General features: G+C 41.4%; 1 protein-coding gene and 1 long non-coding RNA gene across 2 annotated transcripts in view; one reads left to right on the plus strand and one right to left on the minus strand.

The window, feature by feature from the left end:
- The window catches only part of LOC309390698, a 279,896-nt gene that overhangs the window by 123,893 nt on the left and 140,220 nt on the right, over positions 1-15,783 (plus strand). The window lies entirely within an intron of this gene.
- ALKAL1 (ALK and LTK ligand 1) overlaps positions 1-15,783 on the minus strand; it is a 31,642-nt gene that overhangs the window by 7,770 nt on the left and 8,089 nt on the right. The gene's annotated exons all lie outside the window — the stretch shown is intronic.

Consider the following 15,783-nt stretch of genomic DNA (forward strand, 5'->3'; position numbering starts at 1 on the left):
ATAGTATAGTATAGTATAGTATAGCATAGTATTATTTATAGAACCACATAGGAATATGCACAGAGAGGAAGAAAGTATCACATAAGAAGGGAAAGGAGGTAGAAGAAAAATTAATATGAATTGTTATTATTGGTATATACAAGTATCAGAAGAAAGGATGTCTGATCCTACCAGTGTTGTCTGGAGTACAGATAATTTTTTGTCTGCATATATTTGATCACTCTTCAAGGGGCTTTTTATAATGAATGGGACCCTGAGGCAATATGTAAGGATGCGTTCAGGTTTAATCAATAGATGATGGGATAGAGGAAAAGGAAATTCTGAAAGGTATAAATTGATCTGAATGGAATTAAGATATCCTGCAAACCTCAGTCTGGCTGAATGTCATATCTAAATTAATTTCCATGAAAAACTTTGAGAATTATATAGCTGCTTTTATTGGATCAAATGATTCTGCTTAAAAGATTACAATACATCATATATCACAAGTAATCATCCTCATGATTACTAGTTTACCTTGACTTCACAATTTTTTTTACATTTCTCCTGGCAGCTACTTGAGAAATATCTAATGATATGTAAATTATTCTACCCATCTGTATCTCAAATGCTTGTGAACTATCTGTCACATGACTTCTTGAACCCTCAAATGTTGCATTTGAATGTTGCTGGTGGAAAGAGAATCATAGATCAAAGACTCATTTTCTCTCTAGTTTCCCAATTAGGAACAAACAAAGTAGTTACTAAGGGGAAGAAATAAGGTCTCTCACACAGCAATGGTGCATAAGTCTTATGTGGAATAAAATAAATCTAATTCCGGATTCATAGTTGTGTTTAATTATTTAATTATTTGGGAAGCAGCACACAGTATTTAATGGAAGAAGATTGGTGAGCAACAACCGAATATATATTATCTTCCATATACTGTATATGCTGTATGTTTATTTCAAAATAGATTAAAGCCATTCATAACCATGAAAAAAATCTTTTGTAAAAAATCAGGCATTGAATTAATTAAATAAATTCTAATTTCAACATAAAAACATGGCAATTTTACACTGGTTATATAACCTGATTTTTTACTTATACAGATAATTTCATTATTAGTCCTAGGAAACTTGCTTCTTATTTGTGGTTCTTCTTAGCCTTCTGGCTTATTGAACAAAAAGACACATTTGGATAGAGCTGAACGATATTTGTTCCATTAAGAAGTGCAAAGAATTTGCAACAGAAACATGTTGTGAGCCAGTACATTACACTTCTTCTTTGTACATTTGAAAGAAATGAAAACTATAGTAAGAAAGCTACAGTTAATTATAACTTTTCTTGTATCCTTCCTAATGCTTTAAGGCAATATTCAATAGTTAAAATGGGGGAAAAGCTGTTTTTCTACAATATTTCAAAGCAATATACCAATTTTTGCACAAAACACAACTGTTTTAATATTTCAAAATGATGCTTTATTCAAATTTGTACTTCTTTCAAATGCTTTGGACAGCCATGTCAATCAGTTTAATGATTTTTTTCAGTCCAAAATCAGTCGATTGCAATAAGTTCAATATCATAACTTTGACTAAAAGACAAATATTCCATCCTTCATATGGAATTCCGCATTGTGGCTGTTGCAACAGAAAGCTAGGAACTACCTTAGACTGATGACTTCAAGTCTCAAAATTTCCTGAATAGCAAAAGGACAGCTAAGATTGTTCAGAATTCAGGTCCATGCATCTGTGTTGCTTCTAGTTTGGTTCTCCATATATATTATTAATAGCAGTAAAATGTACACATAAACAAGAGAAAAATATTTTCTTCTTTAATATAAATAGATAATATAAGTCACAGTACTTAGGACTTTGATGATTTAAGAACCTCCAGGCTGGAAGAGGTTGCTCCATAAAATTCAGAAGACTAGAAAAGGGAATTTAAACCGTCACTGCTATTATGTGAATAAAAATAAGCTCTTCTGAAACTTATTTGATTATGAAAAAATAACTTTTGGATTTATACCTATGCAAATAGTGATTTCAGAAAAGGCTAAACTTTTTTCACCACTTCTTACACTTTCAATTATCAAAAAAGCAGTTGTAACATACAATTTTCAAAATAAATATGAAGAAAATAGCACCACTTCTAGTTGTTGTATTGTTGTTGATAGTAAAATGTAGACAGCGAAACAGAAAAAATCATACATACACATACATACATATGAGGATTATCACAAAATGTATAAATTCTATATACTTCTTTAAGGCAGAATAAAAATATAATAGTAAACCTACAATGATATCTTTAACACCATGTGTTAAAGGTACTAAGGACGGACTTAATAGGTGGATAAAAATGTCAGATCCAGTCTGACTGTGTAACCCATAGGTGTCAATCCCACAATGTCATGTTATCATCACGTGATGTATTGTGACTTTTTTCCCCTTTGCTAACCTGGGGGTGGACCTGGCCAGCATGTGACACATCCAGCCCACGGGCCACAAGCTTGACACCCGTGGTGTAACCAATCATCATATTAATGGCCTGTCAATTTTCCAGAGTGCACCACAATCATAAATGCAGATAGCATTGACATGTTTCTCAATGCATGCACATGTGTAATTGCTAGTTTCTACAAACCAGCAGAACATGCTATTAATTATATCCATATTAATATATGCTATTAATTATATCCTTCTGAATGTTTAATGTATAGATATAAATTTCTATGCACAAAATCCAACAAACAAACCAATTCACCTACAATTTGAAAATGCACTTTGGAACTCAACATTAACAGAACAAAACAGAATAGGTAGAAGATGCATACATCAGCACGTAAACACCTAAACTCAACAAAGCAATGAAACCAAGTGAAAGGAAGACATAATTGGAGAAAGAGTCCCATGAACATCCAGGGCCTGATCTATGAAGGGCTTTAGAAATGACAACCAGCACCTTAGTGAAACTGGTAACCAACTGATAACTATTGTAGCTAATGAAGTAGAATTAGCACACGATCATACTACAGTCATAATTATTCATATAAAGACATTCTGGACCAGATGTAATCTCTGAGTGGTCTGGCAGCCAAATGCAGAATGTGATGTAGTAGTCCAAATAGGAAGTGACTAAGGGATGACTAACCACAAGATCTATTAGTCCCGAAAAGGACATAATTGGCCAGAAGTTAATCTGGACAAAATCATCCTTGTCGTAATCACCATCAAGTCTCACGAGTTTAGAAGATTCCCTAAATTGTAAACAATTTTTTTTGTCACAGCAAGTAAACCATCAAAAATTAAAGATGGAAAGAGACACGGAGATTTACAAGATCAATGTCAACTTTCAAGAGAAAATGATCAGATGAGTTAATTCTACTTTTTATAAGTCTACATTAAGAGAATTTGGTATGTCCTCTCTTATGGTATGGTTTCCTAAGCAGTATGTTTTCCCCAAGGTCATTCCCATATGAACGAATTATTGAGATAAAATTCTCAGACAAGCAATGTTCATTTGAAGCTTCTTCATCTACATAATTATCATCTGCATAATTATATCCTCAGACATTTATAACGTCTTTGGTGTGTGCTACCACTCTATTCTTCTTGCTTCCACTGTTCTCCATACATTTTTTCCATATACTCTTTTCCTCCTCCACCTCCACAGTCTTCTTTCCACACTGTTCTTATTTCTCTGCACAAACTATCATTTCTCTTTATTTTCTCTACCTTGTCTGCACTTACAACTGTTCATTTAATTTTTTAAAAGGATTCCTAGTGCAGGTATCAACCCATATTTTTGTTCAGCTTGCCTGACTACTATTCTTCTGTCTAGACAGAACTTTGGTAATAGTTCAGAATTAGTTGCAAAATTGATAGTATCCTCAGGCACAGTTTCTGTCAGTCTGTTCATGCAAAAAAAAAAATCATCTCCTTCTCCTTCTTCTTTTTACAACTAACCCACTCAAAAAATCCAGTTAGGATTCTTGGAGTTGCTGAAAATACTTGAAACAATACTGCTCAAGTGTTCTGAATAGTCAGTATGCTTTGTTTCAAGCTCAAAATAAAATTCTTGATATAAGGAAATATTCTTCTAAAACAAAGAACTATCAAAATAGCTGCTTGGGGGGGTCAAATGTCTTCAGTAGTTCCATTCTATCAGGTTCATATGAAAAAAAATGTTCTCTTTCAGATTGACTGGACTTTTTATAGGGTTTTATATATATCAATAGAGTCAGTTTGTTGTAGTACTTAAGGCATCATGCTAGAAACTGGGAGATCATGACTTCTAGCCCTGCCAGATATGTGACTTTAAACCAGGCAAAGTCCTAGAAAGGAGGCAATGACAAATGAAAAATCTTTGCAAGAAAATTGCAGAGACTTGTCCAGGAAATCTCCAAGTACTTTACATGATTGAATAGGGGAAAATATGTGCGTCAAAAGAAAGGGAAATATTCAAGAAAAGTGATGTGTGTCGGAACAATTCACAAATATGCCCACTTTTCCTGTCCCCCTTCCCCATCCACTCATATTCCTGCAGAAGCTCACAGTCTGGTCCATATCCTATTTGATTGCTGAGATATGGCACCAAGAATTCCCACTTCTTTTTTTACTCACTGTTATAAACAAAGAAGGAAAGAAAATAAATATAAAGGTCAGAGTACAGAAAGAATTTTTGAAGAAAAACCACATCAAGTATGTTGCAATGGAACTATGAACAAAAACATTAGCAGCCTCTTCATGCTCTCTCTTGCAAGGTCTGCTGGACAGAGTATTGGAACATTTCATATCAACTAAATTGAATCTAAAATGAAGGAAGAAAAAAGGGTGCAATAAGTGGTGGAACTAACTCTGTCAATCTTCATTTATTTTTCTGGAGCTGGTAACAATGTAGTGCTTTGAAGTTTCAGACTTGGAATTCTTGTACAACTTCTTTTCAATTAAGGAGGATTCAGTCAGTAGCAGGTGCTACTGATTTTGTGCAAGATGGTATATAATAATAAAAACCATAAAAATACATTTAATGACAATTTATGGTCTACGTTAGAATGAAGCTCATAAACAAACACAGCAGGAAGGACAAATTATATAAGTTATTACTTTATAATAGTATAACACTATGGAAAGTTCACTTAAAAGGTTGTATGGAGTTGTGTAATGCTTTATATGAAATTTAACTATGAACAGAATTAAGAATAATAGATTTGTAATTATTTGATTATGGGACAATCTGCTACCAATTCAAATACTCTAGCCCAGGGCTGTCAAGCTCCTGGCCCATGGGCCAGATGTGTTACCTGCAGTGGTGGGTTGTTCCCGGTTCGGCCAGGTTTGGCCAGGTTTGGCGAACCTGTAGTATCAGTGGTGGGAGGCCCCGCACACCCACCTGGATGCTTTTGGCCGTGTGCAGAAATGTTGCGTGCGTGAGTGTGCAGGAGTGTGTCTGAACCAGTAGTAAAAATATTTGCAACCCACCACTGGTTATGTGCTGGCCGTGCCCATGCCCGGTTTAGCAAAGAGGGGGAGGAAAGTTCTGATATGTCACATGATGCTGCTGTGATGACATGAGTTTGACACCCCTGCTCTATGTGAATGTTGGCATAAACTAGGTTTAGTCACATTTACTTGCATTTCTTTGGTTTACTCCTTTTCTGTGCTTTGAGTAATCTACATAGCTCAAAAGGAAATAATTGCTTGTTAAGTATTTATGAGAAAGGGGGAAAAATATGTCCCAAATCCTCAAACTCATCCAATACAATAAACAGTATGACTAAAAAATGTTTGGCTATTCTTGAGTCCAATAAACTATTTCAGCTGTGTATCTAATGACTGGAATTTCTCAGATGTTAATTACCTTGATGGTATTTCCACCACTGAGTTTGGATTTTAAGATCATCTTCACTCTCGTGATATATTCACCAACCTTCTTTTCGACTTCAACACTGTCAGCTTGAAGGAATCCCAGATATTTGTAGTGATCATCTTCATCTGACTCTTAATCTTATTTTGATAGAACATCTTGCCTTCTTCAGTTTTCACTATTTTTCTCCTATTGATGTTAAATGTGGCACATTTGTCAGTCCAAATACCAATGCAGTATCTTGGCTATATACTGTATGCAGACAGTTTTGATTATGCATGTAAAAGAGGTGTGATAGCCTGGCAGATGTTTTTGATATTTAACAGCCATGTCCTGACTTGTTCAGTGTTGTTGACAGAGGAATCAGTGCAATGACAAATAATAATAGCTACAATAAGTTTCCTTTTTCCCCTTTTGATATTATCCTCTCTCAGTCTGTAACCACTCAACAGCAGCTATGACTTCCATTCTGCCATCAATCAGTGCACAAAGCTTCTGATATTGCTACTGATTCCTGATATATCTAGGCACTTGATTATTAAATTATGTGCCAGGGAGTCATATGCCTTCTTGTAATAAATCCAAGCTACATTCAGGTTGGTTTTCCTTTTCTTGCAATTTTCCAAAACCATCTTGTCAATTAAGAGCTGATCTTTTTTTTTTAATTTTCTGCTATTCGGACAGTTTCCTTTCTGCTTAGGTGCAAAGAGTTTGTTTTCAACTAGATGCTATTGAATTGCATCAGTTATCACACCAGTTAACAATTTGAAAGTTGTTGGTAAGCAGATAATTGGACCGTAATTGCCAGATGCTGCCTCTTTTGTTGGTTATTTTATTATTAGGTAGGTTTTATCGGATGTTCACTATTCTTCAAGTTTCATTTTCTATATTGTTAAATTGCTTGGCAATGAGTGAGCATAGAACATGTTGCAACTAAAATCCATGCAGTTCATCTCTACTTGGTATTGACCAATTCTTGATCTTCCTTGCCCTTTTCTCCTCTAATTCTGCTATTATTACATTTTTTTCATTTCAGCTTCTTTTTTATTCTTCAATACAGCCTTTATCAAAGTTTTATTTTTGGAGGTTTTTCCATAACTGTGCTTTGTTCTTACTCCAGCATTCCCTTCCTTATCTGAAAACCATTAAGAGAAGTCTTTATTGCTCTTTCTTTGCAGGGATTGATTACAGCATTTTTACATTAGAGTGAATTGGAGATTTTACCTCTAGTGTGCAATTCAAGCTTCATATGTGCTGATCTTCTTGGTTATAGCTATTATTTTTTCAGTTCTTCCTTCTTTTCCTTTTTTCTAGGTGATATTTTTTGATCAAGTGTTCTTTGGTTCTTTTATTCTTCAGTTTCTTTTCTTTCATCTTGTTTGAATCTGAATTTAGCATGCTGATCTTATTATCCAATCTGATCGTCTATTCTGCTGGTGCACAGATTTGCTTTTTTAGTGTTGATTTTTGCATCCAATGTATTCAGTTAAACTGCTGTCATGCTGTACATTAGTTGGTTTGTTTCTTATAGTGAGTTGGTGCTTATATTTGATATTACAGGATTGGCATCTGTTAATACTTACACTAGCTGTTTCTTTGGAACAGGCAATAGGCTCCATGCAGGCAACCTTAATCTATTGATTTGTGTGCTCTTCTCAGTTATTCTTTGTTTCATTTTTTTTTAGTTGGAGGGCTTTGTTCTTTCTGCGGAGAAGGCAGGAGAGAGGCTGTATAGTTTGGGAATGAAAACAAGTCAATAAATATACTGACCTCTTTTGCTGATTTGCCTTTACAGCCTGTGCTACTTTTCGCAAGGCTTTGACTTCTTTGCCCTGAATAGAACTTTGCAAAGTTGTTGTTTTTCCAATTCTGTGAATTTTGTGAATTTAATTTGTAATAACATTGATTTGCTTGCCTCTGTTCTGTTATTCCTAGTTCTGGATGATATTCTTTCCAGAATTAATGCATTTTTTAAAGATATCCTTTTTTTGTTGGACTTGATAAGTAATAACATATCATTATTTCTTTCTTTTCAATCTTTCTATATTTGCAACAGGTGAATAACTTTCTTCCATTAGTCCTGCAGCTACTGGCGCTAGTCGCTCAATCAACAGTCCTGAGTCTCATAACCCATTTGTCACTAGATGTCCTGGAACTCCAAACCTGGTGCAATCCTTATTTACCTGGATGGCGACCAATCCAGTACAGATTTCTGTAAAACACATCTCACCATATTGGTAATGGGAGACACATTCTTCTTTTGACTCCTATGATACCGAGACTTGTCCAGTATGGTTGAATCTCTGGTATAGCTCTCATCTTCAAAGTCCTTCCAAGTAAACCATATTAAGAAACAGACACTTACAGATTCCAGGAAGGTTATTTGATTATTGTAAGGTACAATAACAGATTCTTGAAAGCCTCTCTAATTTTCTGCCTAACCTATCTTACGCTGATCAAAATCAGTATGGGGTTACCGTATTTTTCAGACTATAAGACTCACCAGAGTATAAGACGCACCATAATTTTGAAGAGGTAAATTTTTTAAAAAAGTTTTTGCACTCTGGCAGGCCTCCCAAACCATCTGTACGCCTCATTTTTGGGGAAGAAAAAAGGCATTCAAGGCTTTGGAAGCTTTAGAGTGCTCCTGGTTTAGGTTTAGGTTTAGGTTTATTAAATTTATAGACCGCCCCCTCTCCCCGTAGGGACTCGGGGCGGTGTACAGACCGTTCATGTATAAAACAACAAAACATAACATAAAACACCAGACAAAACAACGCAACCATACCGTCTGTATATACAACCCAAACTAATTAAATAATTAAAAACAATTCTAAAACCAATTTAAAACCCTAAAATTTAAAAAGCCATCCAGGAAGGTCAGTAGTGGGTGTTACCTGTAAGTACAATTACAATTACAATTAGGCCAGGCCGACTAGTCGAAACAGGTGGGACTTGAGTTTCTTGCGGGAGGAGCGGAGGTCCAAGGTGGTTTTAATATTGGGGGAGAGGTCGTTCCAGAGGGTTGGGCCCATCACAGAGAAGGCCATATTCCTAGGCACCACCCACCCGCACTGCTTAGCGGAAGGTACCCGGAGGAGTCCCTCTCTGTGAGAGCAGATTGGTCGCAGGGATGTGTGGGGTAGAATGCGATCCCGCAGGTAACTAGGTCCCGAGCCATGGAGCGCTTTAAAGATGACAATCAGCACCTTGAAACGCACCCGAAAAGCCACAGGCAGCCAGTGCAGCTCGCGCAGGAAAGGTGTTACATGGGAGTACCTAGTACTCCCCATAATAACCCGCGCGGCTGCATTCTGAACCAGCTGGAGCCTTCGGGTGCATCTCAAGGGGAGCCCCATGTAGAGAGCATTGCAGTAATCAAGACGGGAAGTCACCAGGGCATGAGTGACTGTGCGAAGGGCGTCCCGCTCTAGTAGGGGGCGCAATTGGCGCACCAGGCGAACCTGGTGGAACGCCCCCCTAGCCACGGCTGTCACATGATCATCTAGCGACAGCCGGGAATCTAGGAGGATGCCCAAATTGCGTGCCCTATCCACCGGGGCCAGTTGTTCCCCCCCGATGGCCAGAGATGGAACACACTGGCTAAAGTGGGGCGCTGGTAGCCACAGCCACTCAGTCTTGGAAGGGTTGAGCTTGAGTCTGTTGTCACCCATCCAGACCCGCACGGCTTCCAGACACCGGGACATCACCTCGACGGCTTCATTGGGGTGGTTCGGGGTAGAGATATATAGCTGAATGTCATCTGCATACAGATGGCACTCAACCCCGAATCCTTGAATGATCTCGCCCAGCGGTTGAACAGGAGAGGTGAGAGGACCGACCCCTGTGGCACTCTGCACGTGAGCGGCCTCAGGGTCGACCTCTGCTCCCCCACCAACACACATTGCATCTGACCGGAGAGGAAGGAGGAGAACCACCGCAAAACGGTGCCCCTCACCCCCATCCCCTCCAGCCGACGCAGTAGGATACCATGGTCAATGGTTTCGAAAGCCGCTGAGAGATCTAACAGGACTAGGATGGAGGAACAACCCCCATCCTTCGCCCTCCAGAGATCATCCACCAACGCGACCAAAGCCGTCTCAGTGCTGTGGCCGGGTCGAAAACCGGACTGGCGCAGGTCTAGATAAGTAATTTCCTCCAGGTGTCGAGGGAACTGTTGCGCCACCACACTCTCAACAACCTTCGCTAAGAAGGGAAGGTTGGAGACAGGACGATAATTGGCTAACTCTACTGGGTCCAGGGAAGGCCTCTTAAGTAGGGGCCTCACCACCGCCTCTTTCAAGGCGGCTGGTAGGAACCCCTCCCTCAGCGAGGCGTTCACCAGCCCCAGGAGCCAGTCTCGTGTAGCCTCCCAGGCTGCCAGTACAAGCCAGGAGGGACACGGGTCCAATAAACATGTGGTGGCCCGCAGTCGCCCACGCAACCTGTCCATATCCTCGGCGGCAACAGAGTCAAACTCCTCCCAGAGTGGTACCTCAAGACTCGCCTCCGGTGTCTCCCCAGGATCACTGAGGGAGACCCATTCACTCTGGATCTGAGTGATTTTGTCCTGCAGATATCCCCCAAATTCCTCTGCCCTACCCTGCAAAGGGGCTTCCCACGGCCTCTGTGAAAGGAGGGAGCGGGTCACCCGAAACAGGGCAGCAGGGCGGTTTTCTGCGGACGCAATAAGGGTGGCGTAATATCGACGCTTAGCCACCCTTAGTGCCACAAGGTAGGTCCGTAAATGGGCTCTTACCTGTGTTCGGTCAGATTCAGCGCGAGAGGATCCCCATCTGCTCTCTAGGCGTCTCTTGTGGCGCTTCATCACCCTCAGCTCCTCGGTGAACCAAGGGGCCAGGGTGGTTCGCTGCCACCGAAGAGGCCGCAAGGGCGCCACCCGGTCCAAGGCCCCGGCCGTCGCACTGTTCCATGCAGCCACCAGGTCCTCCGTCCGGGAGTGGGTCAGGGCTACAGGAAGTGGCCCAAGCTCCATCTGGAACCTGTCTGGTTCCATCAGTCGCCTGGGGCGGAACCATCTAAGATCTTCTGGTTCCACCTCCCCGCGATGGGGGGTAGCGTCAGGGAAGTCAAGTCGGAGAAGTGAGTGATCTGACCATGACAGGGGAGTAATAACCAGATCCCCTATTCCCAGATCACTCTTCCATCGACCAGAGATAAAAACAAGGTCCAGCATGTGGCCTCCCTCTTGTGTGGGGCCCTGAATTATTTGGGTCAGGTCCAAGGCTGTCATGGAAGCCATGAACTCCTGAGCTACCTCGGATGATTCACCCGTCGATGGCAGGTTGAAGTCCCCCATAACTAATAGTCTGGGGGTCTCAACCGCCACCTCTGCAATCACCTCGAGGAGCTCTGGCAGGGCCGCTGATGCATAGCGAGGAGCCAAGTATGCAATCAGCAGGCCCAACTGACTCCCTGGGCCCCATCTCACACCTAGAGTCTCACATCCGGATATCTGAGGTACGGTGAATTCTCTCGGTGCCAGGACTTCCTGTATAATGACCGCTACCCCACCACCCCTATCCTGGGCACGAGGCTGATGGAATACACGGTATCCTGGTGGGCACATTTCTACGAGGGGCAAACCCCCCTCGTGGCCCAACCAGGTTTCCGTGATCCCTGCAAGGTCCGGCTCCCCCTCAGAAACCAGATCATGGATGAGGGGGGCCTTATTAACAATGGACCTTGCGTTACACAACATCAGCCTCATGGCCCGGCTCTGTAAACCCTGACCACCTAGAGTGCGGGGGTTGGTACAAACGACCGGGCGTATCCAGCGCCCGTGGTCTCCCAACCGACTGCAGAATCTTCTTCTGTCCTCGCATCCACCCCTTCCTGCGACCGTTGGGATATAGGAACCCTCTAAAGGAACCTCATACTGACTCCCCTCCCCCACTCCGCTCTCTTCCTCTTCAGTCCCACCTGTTCGCCTGGCTCTGCTCCTATTCCTGGTCTGGCTAAACCCTCCCCCCTCCTGGATCCCCTTAAAACACTTAAAAGACATTTGCACAAAAACCCCCGGAGCCTCCTCTTCCTCCACCTCTCTGGACTGATGCATCCATCATTAAGGTGGGCCCTCGAAAGGGCAGAGGGCCATATTTGCGAGAGGGGGGACTCCCGCAATAAAATCAGGTCTACCCTTGAGTAAAAATAAACCATAGTTCAGCAGGGCCTCAGATCGATTGAGGGTGCTACAGATGTTAAAATCACTTTAAAAGATGTTAAAATGGGTGCTGCTTACAGCACTGAGTCCAGGAAAAAGGAAAATGCAGAGAGATGCAGAAAGCCAGGGCCTGGGTACCGATGATAAAAGCCAAAAGTCCTAGGTGGGGATGATGGATATGGCAGACCAGTCAATCAGTCTGTAGAAGGTCAAAGCATAGGTGGGCAGTAGAAAAACAGTAGGGAGCAGGTGGTCGGTGGATGGTAAACCGGGGGTAGTAACAGGGGGCAGATGGTCAATGATGGTAGATGAAGGGCCACTACCTTCGCTCCTCCCCTCTCCTTCGCTCCAGCAGCCGCCATTTCCTTTCCCTGTATATCCCCTATGTGTCCAGCACCTCGAGTCACCGCGCCGCTCCAGCCCTAGGGGCCATTACCACCAGCCTCCGGTGCCTCCAACTCCTCAGCCGGCCTCCAATCTTCCCGCCAATGTTTTGGCGCTTTGGCACTTCGTCAGGCCTCCATGGCTCCCAGCGCCCAGCTCCTCGGCCTCTCCCGGCACTGCCAACACCGACAATAGCCTGCATAGCTCCTACTTCGCCCAGCCGCTCCACACGCTCACACACACGCCAGCCGGCTTCGCCCCGCCGTCCCACGCCGTCCCACGCCCAGCATCTCCACAGCGGAAGCAGCGGAAGCAGCAGTAGCAGCAGCCGGCACTGGCTCCCTCTCCCGCACTCCGGCTCTCTCACCTCTTGCGTTTTCGTCGGATTTCTCAAACGCCAGACCACCCTGGAGACCCGTTAGGGTCGTGATGGAAAGCCAGGGTGGTCCTTTCCTGGACCCGGTCCTCACAGTTGGCATAGAGGACCGGTAGCATTCCCTGCTCACTCAGGCAAGCCCCGCAGGCATGCGGAGCTCACGGGTAAGTCGCCATAGCTCCAGGAAGCTCCACCCACCCAGGTGGGTGGAGCTGGGGGCCCCAAAACAAGCAAAAAAGGGTCCTCCCTACCCCTCAGGAGCACTTTGCAAGCCTCCCAAACCCTCTGCATTTCCATTTTTACAAAGTGGGCAGGGTTTTGGTAAACCAAAAATGCTGTATTCAGTGTATAAGATTTTCACTCTCTTTTTTGAGGGAAAAAGGTGTGTCCTATACTCTGAAAAATATGGTAATTTAAGTTTCTTTGTTATATTTTCTTCAATTTCTGTAGTATGAAATTTCTTGTCCTTCCCTCCCTATCATCTCTCTGAATTCTTTTATGCATTCTGGTGATGCATTATTAATTATCTGATCATTGTATGGTGTTGCTGTTTGGTGGTGTGTTTTTTTTTAAGGAGGGGAGCTATTCCTACGCTTAAATTAACCAGATTAATTAGGTCTCTGCCCTTTATAATATATATCTCAGGTATCAATTACCAAAAATATTTTTAAAAAAAAACAGAATATTGGCAAACTCGTGAATGATCTATTGTGGTTATAATTAACCAACATTTTAGAGCTGATTATTAAAAGAAATCTCTTTAATGTTTCAGTCATTTATGTATTTTAAAACTCAAGATAACTTCAAATAAAAACAGTTTCTATTTATATAGACAGTCTAGATTTTGTTTTTGTTTTTAAAAAGAATATTTGGCCACATTATATTAATCTATACCATCATTAATAGTACTTAACATCAACTCAATGAAGAATGCTGTGATCAAATGCTATTACAGTTTTTGCTTGTGAAGAAGCCTCAACATATAAACTACAGCTGTAGACATAAAGACCTCTTTCACACAAATTTGCTTGTGGTGGGGAAAAATTTCTTTTGAAGAAAATATCAAATATGCAGTATCATGAAACAGGGCTATTTAGATCCTGCTGAGTCTGAATTCTTAGTTTAGTTATTAATACTTCAAGATAAACTTAATTATGTCCTTCAAACACACACACACACTCACACACACACACACACACTTTTCTGCAGGAGCTCAATGGTTCATAATGGACCATCCTTCATATTACCTTCACAAAAGCTAAATGAGGAAAGTTGTGCTGAAAAGGAGCGATAGGCCCAAAGCTAGCCAGTGAATTTCTACAGCTAAAAGTCCTCCCAGGATCGTCCAGTCTGGTTTTCAGTACTTAATAGCCTCAACTGCTTTAAAATTCTTATAATTCAAACATCATTGTACTACAAAATAACTTTGTATCACAAATATATCATTGTTGGTGTTACTGCTGTTGCTTTGCAATGAAATTCATATAAATTTTTATAATACTTCATGCAATAGTATACAAATAGATTTAATACATAATTAATAATAATAGAATTAGAAGCTATTATTGTTGTTGTTCTTCTTGCGTAGTAATTTCTATGATCCAATGCACAATCATTCACAAAGACTTTAAGTAACTGCTTGGAACCTTTGTAAACTTCCAACCATCTTGTCTTCTACCAACCTTTTTCCCCATTTCATTCTATTTTTTCAATCAGAGAATTGTCCAATTGTCTTATTTCTGCATTATGTTTCCAAAAAATGTAACTTTTAGCTTCATTGTTAGAGTTTCCAGTAAGTTTTCTGGTTTTATTTCATCTTCTTGCTGCCCAAGGTACTCAACCATTTTTCTATAGTGCCGCTAAAGAAAATAATTATAATTAATCATGGTCCCTGGATGCAGTTCAGATATAAGAAAGTGCCATGGAGACTAGTGGACCTGAGCAAAGATTTTCACTAGGAAATAATTCCAAAGAATTAGCAATGGAGTACTTATGTGCATTTTACTGAGACCTCCATTCCATTGCATACTCCTAAATCCATGAAAGCTAAGACTCAAGAAATCTTCTTCACAATTTATAAGTAAAGTGTCTTTTGTTCTTAAGGGTGCCCTAAAAACATTATCAGGAAGCAAATAATCTTATTTCAGTTTCACTATAGCAGTGGTCGGCAAGCCGCAGCTCGCGAGCCACACGCGGCTCTTTACACATTTTAATGCGGCTCTTCTGTGTGCCGGGCGCCCGCTCCCCTCCCTCCTCTTGGGCACTTCAAAACAAGCGCCCCTTTCCCTTTTTTCGACCCACAATGATTAGGGAGGATCCTGAAGTCGGGCGGGGACGAGAAGCGAGGAGGCAGAAAAAGAAACGGAGGCTAAGGAGCTTCCCCCTGCCCCTCGGTTAGATTTTTGCTGGGAGGGGGCGGGGGGAAGCTCCTTAGCCTCCGTTTCTTTTTCTGTCTCCTCGCTTCTCGTCCCCGCCCGACTTCAGGATCCTCCCTAATCAGGAAATCAGGAAAACTAGTACTGACCGTGTCAGTATTGTTTGGAATGGAGCTGAGCACAAGAGAGTCTTTAGAATAGAACAGAGCTGGAAGGGACTTTGGAGGTTTTCTAATTCAGCCGCCTGCTCAAGGAGAACCTATACCAGCTCAATAAATTGTATATACATTGATGGCATTTTTTAAAAAAAGGTTTAGTCTGTAAAATGTTTCAAAAACTAAAGACAGCATGGCATAAATGAGTGGGATAAATAAATCAACCCACTTTGTGAAATAAGTGGGAAACAGAATTAACACATAGCCTTGACCTTTTAGTTGTTTGGATGCCTGGAGTTTCTTGTCATGAGCCTTTCTATCCTATTTTAAGAAGAAATTACAATTGGAGTATGGCTGGCTGGGGAATTCTGGGAATTGGAGTCCACACCCCTTAAAGTTGTCAAGGTTGAGAAACAGGCTCACCTTCAGCTTTATGATTTTTAATTTGTGTGTGTGTGTGTG

Source organism: Natrix helvetica, assembly GCF_964273705.1.
Source record: "Natrix helvetica genome assembly, chromosome: 4".
NCBI lineage: Eukaryota > Metazoa > Chordata > Lepidosauria > Squamata > Natricidae > Natrix > Natrix helvetica.